The 13422-nt window shown below is 34.2% G+C and overlaps 1 pseudogene; it reads right to left on the reverse strand.

The window, feature by feature from the left end:
* The window catches only part of LOC142336843 (uncharacterized), a 29498-nt pseudogene extending 18943 nt beyond the window's left edge, over window positions 1-10555 (reverse strand).
* Between the last annotated feature and the right edge of the window lie 2867 nt (window positions 10556-13422).

The following is a 13422-nucleotide window of genomic DNA, read 5'->3' on the forward strand; positions in this document are numbered from 1 at the left end:
TCCGGAAACCGCGGGCCGGTTATCGCGGTGAAGTCATAACGTGCGTGAAGCGCGACCACCGGCCCGCCAAGGGCAACTTAAAATTCGGGTATCCCAAAACTTTTCGGCTCACTTACCCTCATTTTCAAAATTCGGCGTGCTTGCCTATCGACTTGCTTGACCACCACCGTGTGGAGCCTTATTGATTTTTTTTGAGCAACATTTTTCACCGTTTGATGAACTCAATCATTTTCCTGCATTTCAAAAATTTTTAAAATTAAAAATCAGCGGAGCTTCATTGCTTGAACGTGGTGCGGTTTGTGCTCGAATACACCAATAAAAAAACTCATTTAATCAGAATTAAGTTGTTTTTAAGGAAGAAAAAATCACATTTGATGGCAATTTTGCACTAAATAAGTTGCATCTTAATTTTAAAGTTCTCTCCCATTTACCTTATGGCTTTTCACGTTTTTTAGTACATATGAATAGATTTTTTCTCACTAGACGCTCAGAGGTAGCAGAAAAACGGGGCCATGCGAGAAAAAAATTAGGATGAGCAAAAGTAAAACCGACTCGCAATTTTTGTTTAGAATTTGAAGGGAGTCTATTAAACAAATATTTTGTTTATCTTTCAGGCCTATTTTAGCTATTGAGATCCCTATTTTGTGAGCTGCAATCCTAACTTCTCCTAACGAATTCAAATATTATTTAGATACACCATTCTCTTTAAAAAGAAATAATCTGATATGGAAAAATCAATAAGAATTTTGAAACTAAAATGTTGTTACACAGAATTCATCACTTTTACATTTCCGATTCGACTTCGAACAAATTGTCTTCTATGTCACTAACTATACATGACCTTGCAACACTTTGGCTGCTCAATTATCTCAACACTCTTATATAGTTAACTGCGCATTAGTCACGACATGAGAAGTATGCATACCTCTTAATACTTTAACTGAGACCCGATCAGCGCTGATTTGCCAACCAAAGACGTGTGCTTTTCTGGAGAAATTTACGTCTTGAAACCATTATGGCTCTTGTATTTTCAGGATGAAATTGTTTTTCATAAACTCACCCATTTGCCTAGTTGCTTTGTTAGTAAGTGCAGCTGTGATCATATTATCAACTGGACGGGTCACCAATCCACACTCTGTTTCCACCATTGTTTCCAGATCTCGTAGCTGGAAAAAACAGCAAAAATTTTTAATCACAGAGATTTTAGCGATGGTTTACAAACGGTTTTAGCTGTCATTTGTCTTTCAAACATGGGTATTCCTATTAATGAAAAAATGTAAAATTTTGCAAGAATCTTGCAATGAATGTTGCAAGAGAAAGCGTATGCTATATAGTTTTTCATATTTTGCTAGAAACGATCTTTCAAGACTTGCACCTATCTAGCAAAAATTTTGCAAGACTTGAATCTTGTCATTATTGATTTGTCGCTCAGTCTCAGTTGGATCATTAGATTAAATATGTAATAAATAATAACTCACGATGATTAGTTGTTCGATATTTCGGAATATGTAAACACTTAAACCAACGATTAAGCTAGTCAATTTACAAGTTTCCTCCAAAAAATTTACCAATTTTTAGGTCGCTTATTCAATATACTTTTTGATTCGCAAACTTTTTTCTTCAATTCACTGACGGACAGAAAACGTTTACAAAAAACCGAAAACTTATTTGTTTTGCATATCATAGGCGAAAATTCTAAACTGAAAAAAAATACCTTCAGAGCCCAATGACGTAATTCGATCATCGCATTCTCTCTTTTTCGTTGCAAATCTGAGTGGCTGATATCGGCATCTTGGCTAGATGCAAGTTCTGAAATGTCTCTCAGCAAATCTTCAGACATTTTCTGGAACTGTTCCGTTTCTTGTGAAAACTTCAGTTGTTCAGCCGTATCTTGAATGCTGAAATCGATCAAATTTTTTAATTTTGATGTACATGTGGCAATAGAGGAGGCCTTCTTTTTCTTGTACGCTAGAATTTTATTTCCTTGTGAACAAAAAAAACACAGTTGACCCACTAAAACCAGCTTTGGAAAAAACATTGTAAAACTTAATATCAGTTATGGGAGGTATTTACTGGCTTCATAAGGAAGAACTGTGTTTTATGTACTTTTTTTAATCTGTTCACTTGATGTTAAGAAAATAGTTTTTATAACTATGAGTTTAGATGTATTCAAAAATATAATAGAATTTTCCAATTTCTCCCTTTGTCTGTTTTTTTGTTGACTTGTAAACTGGTTGCGTTAATTACAGGTCCCCGCCGCTTTCAAAAGAAACAAAAATTATATTATTTAGCTGTTTTGGATTTTAGCTAGCAGTTTGATTTTAACTAATGAAATTAATATTATTTGTTAATTCGTAAAAAAATCTTTGGCTTTTGTCTGTATGCGCCGTTCTTTTTTCATGATTTTCATGTAGTTGTTTATGTGACATTGCCAAATGACGTTCATGTGGAGCCAAGTGAACATATATTTTTCCAAGAATTAGATATCCAATTTATGGTTTGCACGCTGTGTCCCAGGCCTAGGCCACGACTTATGAAAAGACTTTAAAAGTCTAGTAGGGGGGCAATATTAACTATGATTACACGGTCGCGCTTCGTAATTAAAGTCGATCTAATATCTTTTTATGGGTCGAGCTTAAGTATTTTCATAACGAAGAAAATCCAGCTAAGGTTTTTTCATGGGTCCACCATTAGTCATTTCATAACCAACAAAATCGAGTAAAGGTCTTTTCATGGATCCACCATTAGTCTTTTCTTAAGTCTGTTTTTTTCCAAAATCCGAAGCTTTTCATTGTTTTGCTTCTGTACATGCAGAAGAAGAGCCGGAGCAGGACTAAATAGCTTTGCACCAGAGCAGTCCAACTTATGAAACAGTTGGAAAACTACCAAAAGCCTTAAGATCTTCGCCAGATCTTAAGATAAATAGTTATGGCAGCTCGAGTATATTACCACAATACTTGATTCAATGAAACTAGCTAGCTTAAGTGTTTTGGTCCTAGTCCTGTTAGCCTTGACAAAATTTCGGCGTTAATCAGTTTGTTTTCTGCCTCAAAAGTTCTGAACTATCTTTTTTAAAGAAATAATGCCGGTTTTTGTGGGATTAGCGGTTCGTCTGAATTGTAAAAAATGAAGGAGTATACACGCTGACTACATAATATACAATATTGCAAAGAAAATTTTAATGGCAAATAAGCAGAGTTATGAAAAGAACAATGATGGACCCATGAAAAGACTTTAACTCGACTTTGTTTTGCAAACATTGCGTCGAGCTTAAATCCATCCAAAATATTGGGTCCAGCTAAAGTCTTTTGCGAAAAATCTGAGACGAGCTAAAGTCCAGAATGTCTTAAAGTCCAGCTAAAATCTTTTCATAGCTCATATGAGATGAGTATGGTCTTTTCATAGTACACTTTCAACTTTTTGGCTTTTAGTTTCAATAAATATTTTCTCTTCGGCTTTCTTAATCAATTCCTTTAACTAAGATCACAATTTTGTCTCAAAGTTATTGTAAATGTATGTTTTAATACATGATTACGTTTTTGTTTAACACGAAACTAAATTTCGGAAACATTTTTGTATTCGCAAAAGATTCGTTTGTTCGTTTTTTGCTTACTTACCTCGGTTTTGTAGAGAAAGAGAGTAAACAGTTTTTCACAGTTTGTAATTTTTTGCGACAGATTGAGACCGTTGAATCGGAGAGTAAAAGGAGAATATTTAGTTCATGTTTCCAGCCCAGTCATTAGTTTTTATTCATTATCATGTGTCGAAACTAATCTGTTTTCATATGATCCGTTTTTTAGGTCACTCCACAAAATTTTGCTTGAGCTTTCATAATTTGTCAATAAATTGACTCCCACACTTCTGTATATTGAGAAACCAAATTCAAAGTGTAAAATCTAAACAAGGATGCTCGTTAATGTGTTTCGTAGTCAACTTTCTTCTCAATTCCTTTTTTTTCAGTTCCTTTTTAAGAAAGTTGGCATACGTAATGCAGCACTAACTCGTCTCAATTTCTGCTTTTGTCGTGAAAATTAGAATAATGTTAAACTATTCTTTAATTCCGAGAGGCCTTCGTCAACCTATCGTAAAAAAAGGAGGCTCGTTATTGTGCGTACGACCCGAGCTCATTTACACTTTTGACTTAATTGTCAACCAAATGAAGACATAATAAAAAAAGATGTTTGAGTTTTAAAAAATGTTTAAAAACCTAACTTCTTATTGAATTTCATAATGCCATGCCTCATCACAGCGTTGAAGAGATCTTTTATTGAAAAAACTACGAAAAAAAAACAAAGAACAAAATAAGCAAAAACAAAAAAGTCACAGCAAAAACTAAGTATCTTAATTTGAACGCACCTAGTAACAACGCCAAAATGAAATCTTATAAAACCTTAACTGCGAATGCTTATTTTGTCTATACTATACAGCAGATGTCAATTGTCCTTAATGAGACTAGGTAACAAAGTCGACAAAAGGAAATAAAAAGGCGAAATTGAAAAATCAATCCTGTTTTTAAACCAAATAATCTCTGAAGTCAAAAAAATTATTAGTTTTTAAAGAAATAAATCTTAAAATTATTACTAAAAATTCATTTTGAAACCAATAGGACCTGTCGTTGGTTAGATTAAGCCATAGGCCACAGAAACAGAAAAAAATCAAAAAATTAAACAATTTGCGAAAACACAAATTATTGAAGCCATTAATATCAGTAGCTAATATCTGAAAACTATGTATTCTTCATTTCATTTTCATTCATACTAATGCAACTAAAATTATACTGAAAGACTAAATAAGTGCATTTTGGCCAAATTTGAAAATCATTGGGATCTGTTATTACGCGAATGTGCTAAATGAAGAGAAAATGAAACACAATTACACCACTAAAACTTTTATTTAAACGCATATTGTCCACCAACAAAACATCAGTTATGACATGATATCACTGGACATTTAAATTTTTCGAATACAAAAAGTTGAAAAAGAACAAAAACAAAAACTGAAAAGTTTACAAAATCATTGAAAATGTATAATATCATAAACTTTGAGACTATTCGCTATAAAATGACTGCCTCGGGTAACAACAATCCTTGAACACTCAAATACAAGCTTATGAGATCGATCAGCGTTCTACGCCTACCTAAAGATTAAAGAAATAGGCAAAAACCAACCGTTCAAAAACCAACCGTTCAAATATCTGTGAAAACTGGTAGTATCAACGCAATTAAACACAATTGTTTTAAGCGAAAGGCAAAAAAAGCGCTCGATGGGATCAAGTTATGCCTCAATGAGACGACAAAAATGTTTGTCAATGACAAGTCATCGATACGTTAAGACCTTACAATATGTCAATGACTAAGAAAACAACAACAAATACAGGCAAAAAACCAAAAATTCAGTAGAGATGTGCGAGAAGAAAGTGTCGAAGCCATTTAAACCATAAGCTTTTCTTTGAAAACTGTAACTGTGATCCATTGAACATCTTTTTTAGGCCAATTGATACTAACACTAATAAGATATTGTGATGAGATTTCAGAAGAACCACAAACAAATCCAAAGGTTTTCCGAATATCCAAAAAAAATTATGAAAACTTGCGAATCGATTTTATCAAACCAATAGTCAGAATATAAAGTCACAAATTATATTGTTTTTGTTAAAGTAGACAAAAATTAGTTCCGGTAATTACTGAGGCGTCCGTACAGATCACGAAGTTAAGATTACGATTGGTTGATGTTCCGAAAACTTTTTTCGAAAAATTATTTTGGAAGTCTTAACAGACATTAAATTCAATAGCTTTCAACAAAAGTCAACAAATACGCTCAGTCATGGCTCGATAGGAGAAAGATGTTTGTTTTGCATGGGTAATCAAAAAGATATTACAATAAGTCTTATGACTATGAAACAAAAACAAATACAGAATCCAATAATTCATTAGAAAAGTGCGAGAAAAGAGTGCCTCAGCCATTTAAACCATATCTTTTTATCTAAAAATTTTATCCTTGCCCCATTTAACGTCTTTTCAAAAACAATGAGAGCCATCAATATTTGGATAATGTGAAGAGATTTCAACAGGAACCAAAAATACAAAAAAAATCTAAAAATTTTAAAAAATTTTTGAAATCTTGTAGCATCGAAGCCATAAAACCACGAGTTAGAAAAAAATAGTAAAGAAAACAATTTAAATTGCTGTAAAAAGAAAGGAAGGGTTTAGGTCATTACGGAGAATATCTTACAAATCATGAAATTAAGTTTAAAATTGGTTAATTTTCAAAAAAATTTTTTGAAAAACTATTTTTAAAGTCTTAACAGACAATAAGTTCAATAGTTTCAAAAGAAGTCAATAAATACGCTCAGTCATGACTCGATAGTAGAACAAATATGTTCGTCATGCATGGGTAGTCAATAAGATATCACTATAGGTCTTATGACTATGAAAACAACAACAAATACAGGCAAAAATCAAAGAATCAGTTGAAAAGTGCGAGAAGAAAGTTTCAAAGCCATTCAAACCATAAGCTTTTCTCTGAAACTTCATCTATGAGCCAAAAGTTTTAAAATTGTTTTTGAAATCTTGTGGCATCGAATTATAAAAAAAATGGTTAGAAAACAAAACCGCTAAATAAATCAGTTTTTTGCAGTAGAAAGGAAGGGGAACCTGTCAGTACTGAGACTGACTAACAGTTTAAAAAATTAAGTTTATGATCTGTTAATGTTTAAAAAAAATCGAAAAATTATATATAAAGTCTTAACAGTCATTAGTTGTCTAATCAAAGCACTGAATAGCTTCACTAATGCTCATTACGAAACCCATCGTACTTTTAGTCAACAATTTTATGCGATAGGGCTCCAAAATTTCAGTAAAACCTCAAAAAATCAGATTTTCATTAAAAATTATAAAAGCCCAGAGTCGAAGCCATAAAAAACATGTGCGATTCCTTGAAAACGTGTTTTTTGTTCATTGGGGGTCAATTTACTGTAAATCAGGTTTATCAATAACAATACATCGATATGAAAAGTGAGCAGTTTCAAGATGATCTAAGAAATAATAATTTTCTAAAAAAACAGCTCTCAAATAAAATTCGAATTGTTTTTATAGTAAACTTTCCTATGAAACGAGAACTAGTCAGTTTATCACCTTTTGTGTCATAGGAATACAAAATTGATTCCTTTTGTGGCGTGAAATGTATTTTTGAATGAAAAATTTTTAAAGAAAAGGTCATAATTTGAAGAAAAATGACATTAAAAGTGAACGAAATCATACCAAATATGACGTGCTCACACAAAACTTCAATCCTCGATAACTCCTCGAAAATTATGAAATTCAAAAAAAGTTTTTAATTTCAAATTCTAGGCCGGACGAGCTTTTTAATGATACCACTCACATTTCTCTACGATGGATATATCGATCGGCCAAAATTGACTGAACAAAAAAAACCCATTTGAGTATATAGTTCCTTCCCCCACAAGTGGGTTCGGAACAATAAACATAAAAGGAGATCGCTCAAGCTAGAAAAACTGAACGGTTATTGTTATAGAGATTCAATACTTTTTGAAGTCTGGTTTAAGTTATAAAGAAACTGAATTCAGTATCTCATTTTTACTGTTTGGCCGAAAATAAGTATTCACCTGACAAAATTATTTTTCCTGCTTGAGGAATTAAATTAGAGTTGGATTTATCTTTTGTCAAATCAAAACTTTTGCTCAATTCATTTTTTGCTCTATTTAGTAATACAAAATGAACAACCTCATTGATATGAACGTCTGTCATTTTAAGAGAAATGCGTTAGGTTTCTATAATTACAAATCTTGAACTACTGTTTTAGGCTTTGCAACTTTTCTGTACCTCTTTTAGTCAAGAATTGGTATACAGTTCGGTCAAGAAATTGGATAAGCTGGTTGGGAACATTATGTGTATGTTAAACAGATATTAGCGAGCCTTCTTCTTTCACTTAATTATCAACTAATAAGAGTTGAACTCGGATGTACTCATTTAGATGTAAATTATGAGGAAATATTTTTTGTAATTTTTCCTAGTACATTTAATAACATTTTCGGCCTCTATCTTCGGCCTATTCTTACTTATTTTACATTTGCGGAACTATAAATATTGAATTATGAATGTTAGCATTTTTCGGATGAGACAGAGAGCCAGGAAATGGACCAACCCCACTTTTGATAATCTGATTGTATTTTCGTGTTAAGTAATTTTAACAAATTCTGAACACGTTTTTCAACTTTTATATATCATAGTGGTATCCGTGTCGAGTTCTGAACGCTGAAAACTGCTGAATATGTAAAATTTGCGATGAATGCGGTGATTGGATGTATCAGCGTTTTTTTGCAGTCAATGTAGTGAAAAAATTTTAACCACTACCAACCGCGAATCTTTCAAGAATTCACTGATAAATTCACCGACAAAGTTGAAAAGTTGTTTTGACTGCAATTCTTACATTATTTTTTCGTACTGAGTAATTCAAAATTGATTTTCTTTATGACACGCTGATTTTTGCAGCCGTTGAGCATTTATTTTTAATGTGATTGAGACCATTCATCTTATAAGTAATGGTTAAGTGACTCTGCTTGAAGTCACTGAGAACTTCTGGCGGTTCTTATTATGTCAGAATTTCGAAGTGACTTCTGCAGAGTCACGTAACCATGCTTAAAACACGAAACGCGCACGTTTTTAAATGACGAAAGTCAACGGAAGTCAACTTCTGGCTAAGTAGCAACTTCTGGCATCTTAACTTCTGGCACTGCAGACTTTCGGCATTTTAAAATGTTCACGTGAGTGTTTTAATTTAATCATGATGACTTCTCAATACCTTAGCCCAGTTAAACTGGCCAGTTTGATCTGGGTAGCTGCGGTTCTGTGGAGGTAGGGTGTCTTTTCAGTCAAGTACCCACTGTCCCCCTTCCCAATGGCGTCTGAGATTGAGGAGAGATCGGTTAAGGTGTGTTTGGAGAGGATAGCATCAATGAGGTCGAAACAGCTGTTGGCCTTCATTGACCAGTGGGAGCAATGGTCTTGTGAGAGGGTTAAGTTTGCGTTTCCTATGAAGATTAAAGGTCACAATGTCATCTTTGGTGCTCTTAAGTGAGAATTAAGTATAAATATTATGAATATTATTTGCACATGCTCCCCCCCCCCCCCCAGATACAGAGCACGTGCCATTACATTGTAAATCATTATGTAAAAATATGGCACGTGCGTCTGGGGGCGCAAATAATATGCGCCCACTAAGCTGGGGGCACAAACGGAAAAGATCCGATAGTTTTTTAAAGAAAAGAAGAAAAGAAGAATGTTAAGTTGAGCTACATTAAGCCCGTGCGTTTCCACTCCGAAGTCTGCTGTTATTTTTTTTGAACTGTGTTATTCGGTAATAGACTTTATCAATAGGCCTATAGTCATCGTCTTCTAATATGGCCTCATGAAAATGAATTTGAATCATTTGTGTAAATGAATGAATGAAGTGCAAATTAAATGCAGTTTACTGCTCACATAAAACGCCATCAATAAAAAATGGGATCTATTCCCCCCCACCCCCCAGCTTAGTGCGCTTATCTTTTACGCCCCCCCCCCCCCCTCAGGTGCACGTGTTTTTCTTGCATAGCAACTTGCTGTATAACAACATATAATTTGTAACTTGGGGCGTAAAAAAAAACTGGGTGGGGGTGGGTGACAAAACAGAATAGATCCAAAAAAAGATTAAGAAATTCAAATCTTTAGAAAACCTCGAAAGAGCTTGCAAGTTTTCATACTAAGGATACAGAATCACGCTAAATCTCTCTGTACACTTTAGTACAACTATTACCACATGACTATGTCGAAATATCTGTGGTAGTTTCTTATCCCCTCTAATGGAGCATGGAACAATATAGAGGAGATCTCGTCATCCACACCTGTAGTCAATATTTGATGTCAAAGTTTAACTCGAATTTTACTGAATTATCTGAAACAAATAAATGAAATACAACAAAAACCTTTTACGATAATCACTTTCAATACCCTCAATAACACTTACATATTTTCTAATGCTAACTTCATCCAAAATTTTCGAGTTTTCCAACTCCCTTCAAGTTGCTTAAAAAATTGCTTAAAATGATGGTAAAATTGGCTAGATCATGTAGCGAAGCTGTTGCTTTCTTGTCAATATTGACTATAAATTCACGGTCCTGCATCAGTTTAATTCATGGGTCGAGTATATGATATTTTTATAAGTTGAGCATGCCTATACCCATGAGGCTATTTAGTTGTAGACATACCAATATTGTTAAGTGCAGCTTTGAGTTTCTGTGATGCCGACTTCAGATTAGCAATTTCGACCGATCGGGTACCATCGTCCAAAAAGTCTATATCTGTCAACTCGGTCCCATCCTGAGCCAGAGATCTGCGAGCCCTGTCGGCCAGATGACATATTTCCTTGGTTACCCGCTTCAAATCGTCTCTCTCGAAACCGAATTCAGATATGTCTTTGTTGTCCAGTGCTTTTTTGAGTCGCAATGGCGGACCAATCCAAGTTCCCTGAGCTTCTGTCAGAATTTGAGGAAGTATGTTTTCTTCCTAGAGAAGGAAAAATAAACTAAGCTCGAAATTTTGACAATTTCTTTACTTTACCCTAGATGAGGTCATCGGCCCAAAACCAGAATTGGCGAGGGCGAACAGACGTTGTGCATCTCTACCCGGGTCGAGGTGTCACCGCCATTCAACGCAAAATTATGTAAGATAAGCGTTTAATGCGGAAACTTTTGTAAGATAAGCGGTGAATACGGTGAAATTCCATAAATCAGGCGGTGAATGCGGTGAAAAAAATTTATCGCCTGGTAGCGCTGAAATTACATAAATTCACCGCTCAACTTAGTGGTGAGCTTACATAAATTGACCGCTTAGAAAAAATTGTTAAAGATGTTTGAGATCAGCAAAGAATGCGGTGAAATTAATGGTGAGTGTGGGAGGAATTGTTAGATTTGCTTTCCCACTAAAACTACACCTTAATTTTACATCTTTTTGACACTTTTTCTAAGCGGTGAATTTATTTAATTTCACCACTAGAGTAAGCGGTGAACTTACAAAAATTCACCACATTTCACCGCTAAAATATGTAATTTCACCGCTAAAAATTGCGAATCTTACAAAAATTCACCGCGCATGTTTTGCAGAAAGTAGAGTGAATTCGATTTATATTCAAACAAAAAAGAATAGAATTTAGCGAGAGATGGCGCAGTGGAAGAAGAGTGGATGACATGCAGGATTTCAAAGGTTCGGACCCTTGTAAGGGCGGTGAAATTACATATTTTAACGGTGATTTGTGGTGAATTTTTGCAAGATCACAGCTTAGTCTAGCGATGAACTTAAATAATTTCACCGCATTCACCGCATTTCACCGCAAAATTATGTACGAAATTTGCGGTGAAAAAACTAACTTTTCACCGCTTATCTTACATATTTTTGCATTTTTTCTCGACCCGGGTAAGGCAAGACCGAAGAGACCAAACCCAAACTCTGGTCCAGAAGGAACAGACCCAAGCGAGACCGTGGCCCAGACTGAACAGTCTTTGGTTACTCTGGACCAGACGGAACAGAATTTGGCAGCCTTGGAGCAGGCTTCGTGTCAACTCGTCTCATTAAGAAGGCTAATTTGTACGTCATTGGAAGCAATTGAGACTTGTCGTTATCCGTAATATGTCAGACGACTGTAAAAATATCACCAAAAACGAAACAAAAAACAATTGAATTCAACAAGAATGCGATGCAGCAACCGTTGAAACCACAGGATATCCATAGAGAATATTAAACACCATTAATTTTGCTTTTTTTTCAACGCCAATTGGGCCACCCAATCAGTATGACAACGGGGAAAAGAAGCAAAGAATGAGCAAATATCCAAGAATCACACTTTTCTTATGAAAATGCGTAGTGCCACAGCCAAAAAACCATTATTTAAACAAAAAACATTGTAAAGAATGGATCTTGGCTTACTGGAAAGAGGATGCAATCTGTCGTTACAGACACCAACTTGAAAAAATTTGAAAGAAATAATATAAAATTAACAAAGCTCAAAAATCGACTGATTCTTTTTAAAAAGAAATACTTTGAAGAAGTCAAACAAACCATAAGCTTTCAAATAAAAACAAAAACAGATCAATCTAACTGCTCAGGAATCCAGATGAGCGTGTTACTTTTGAGACTAAATCATAGGACGACAACAAACAGCAAATGCGGACAGAACCCAAAATTTTACAAACAATTTATCAAAGCCACAGTGTTGAAGCCATTATATCTAAATTACATTAAAAACTGTTATAAACTTTGAACTGACGAGAGCGATTAAATGATTTGCTTTGATCCTTTTAGATTCTAACTGGGTCTTTTAGGTAAAAGGTTGTTGAAAAAACAAAAAGAACCACAAAAATCGACCAGTATCAAAAACTCACAAGTTTCTTATGAAAACACTTTTCTCAGCCCCATAGACACCTGTCAAAACGAAATCAATAGCAAAAATATGGTTTAGAGCATTATAAAACTGATTACCTCTGTCAATAATGAGACTTAGTTACTTGTTGACGACGAAGAACAAAAAATGCGAATGATGAAAAAGTTTTCTGTAAAAAAAATAATTGAAAGTCTTTAAAACCGTTTGCTATAAACTGAAATTAGAAAATATATTCAATTAAACAATCGCGAAAGCAATTGAGGCCTTTGGTTGTCATAAAAATGCCCAACGACAACAAAAAGAACGTCATTTAGAGGCAGAACGAAAAAATCCTAACGAATTTTGGGGGGCTCGGATGCGCAGCCAATAAAACTATAGACTATTCACCGAAGTCTTTAAAGAGTTTCTTTTGCGCGTTGTTTCAATGCCATTTGGAACTATTTTCTTTTGGCGAAAAAAATTATGGAAAAACAATTAATTGAAAGCCATTGAAACCTTCACCTCTGATACAAAATCAGCAAATAGATTAAATTAAACATCTATAGAAAGAATTGGGACTTTTGACTGAAAGGGTATGAAGCACGAAAACGAAAAGAACCACAATTGCAGTCAAAGACACAAATCGATTAGGTTTTGTGACAGAACCGCTTTGCAGTCGTTAAAACTATGCGAAATTCACGGAAGTCACAGACAAGTTTATTTTGCACATTCTTTAAATGCCAATTGGAGCTCTGTTTAATATGATTAGTTGCAAAGGCAGTAAATAACAACCTCAAATACAAGAAAATCTGCAAAAATTCACAAAACTTTTATGAATTTTCCTAGTAAGGAAGCCGAAACCAAATTACTTGACTACAAAACCACTATCCAAATTTTTTTCCCTTCACTTTGAATAAGTTTCACACTGTATAATTTGAGACTAAGCTACATGTGGACAGAAATAAGATTGAAAAATGACCAAATTTCAAAAATTCACAAACAATCTCTTAAAAC

The sequence above is a fragment of the Convolutriloba macropyga genome, chromosome 3 (genome assembly GCF_964194025.1).
Source record: "Convolutriloba macropyga chromosome 3, txConMacr16.3, whole genome shotgun sequence".
Lineage (NCBI taxonomy): Eukaryota > Metazoa > Xenacoelomorpha > Acoela > Convolutidae > Convolutriloba > Convolutriloba macropyga.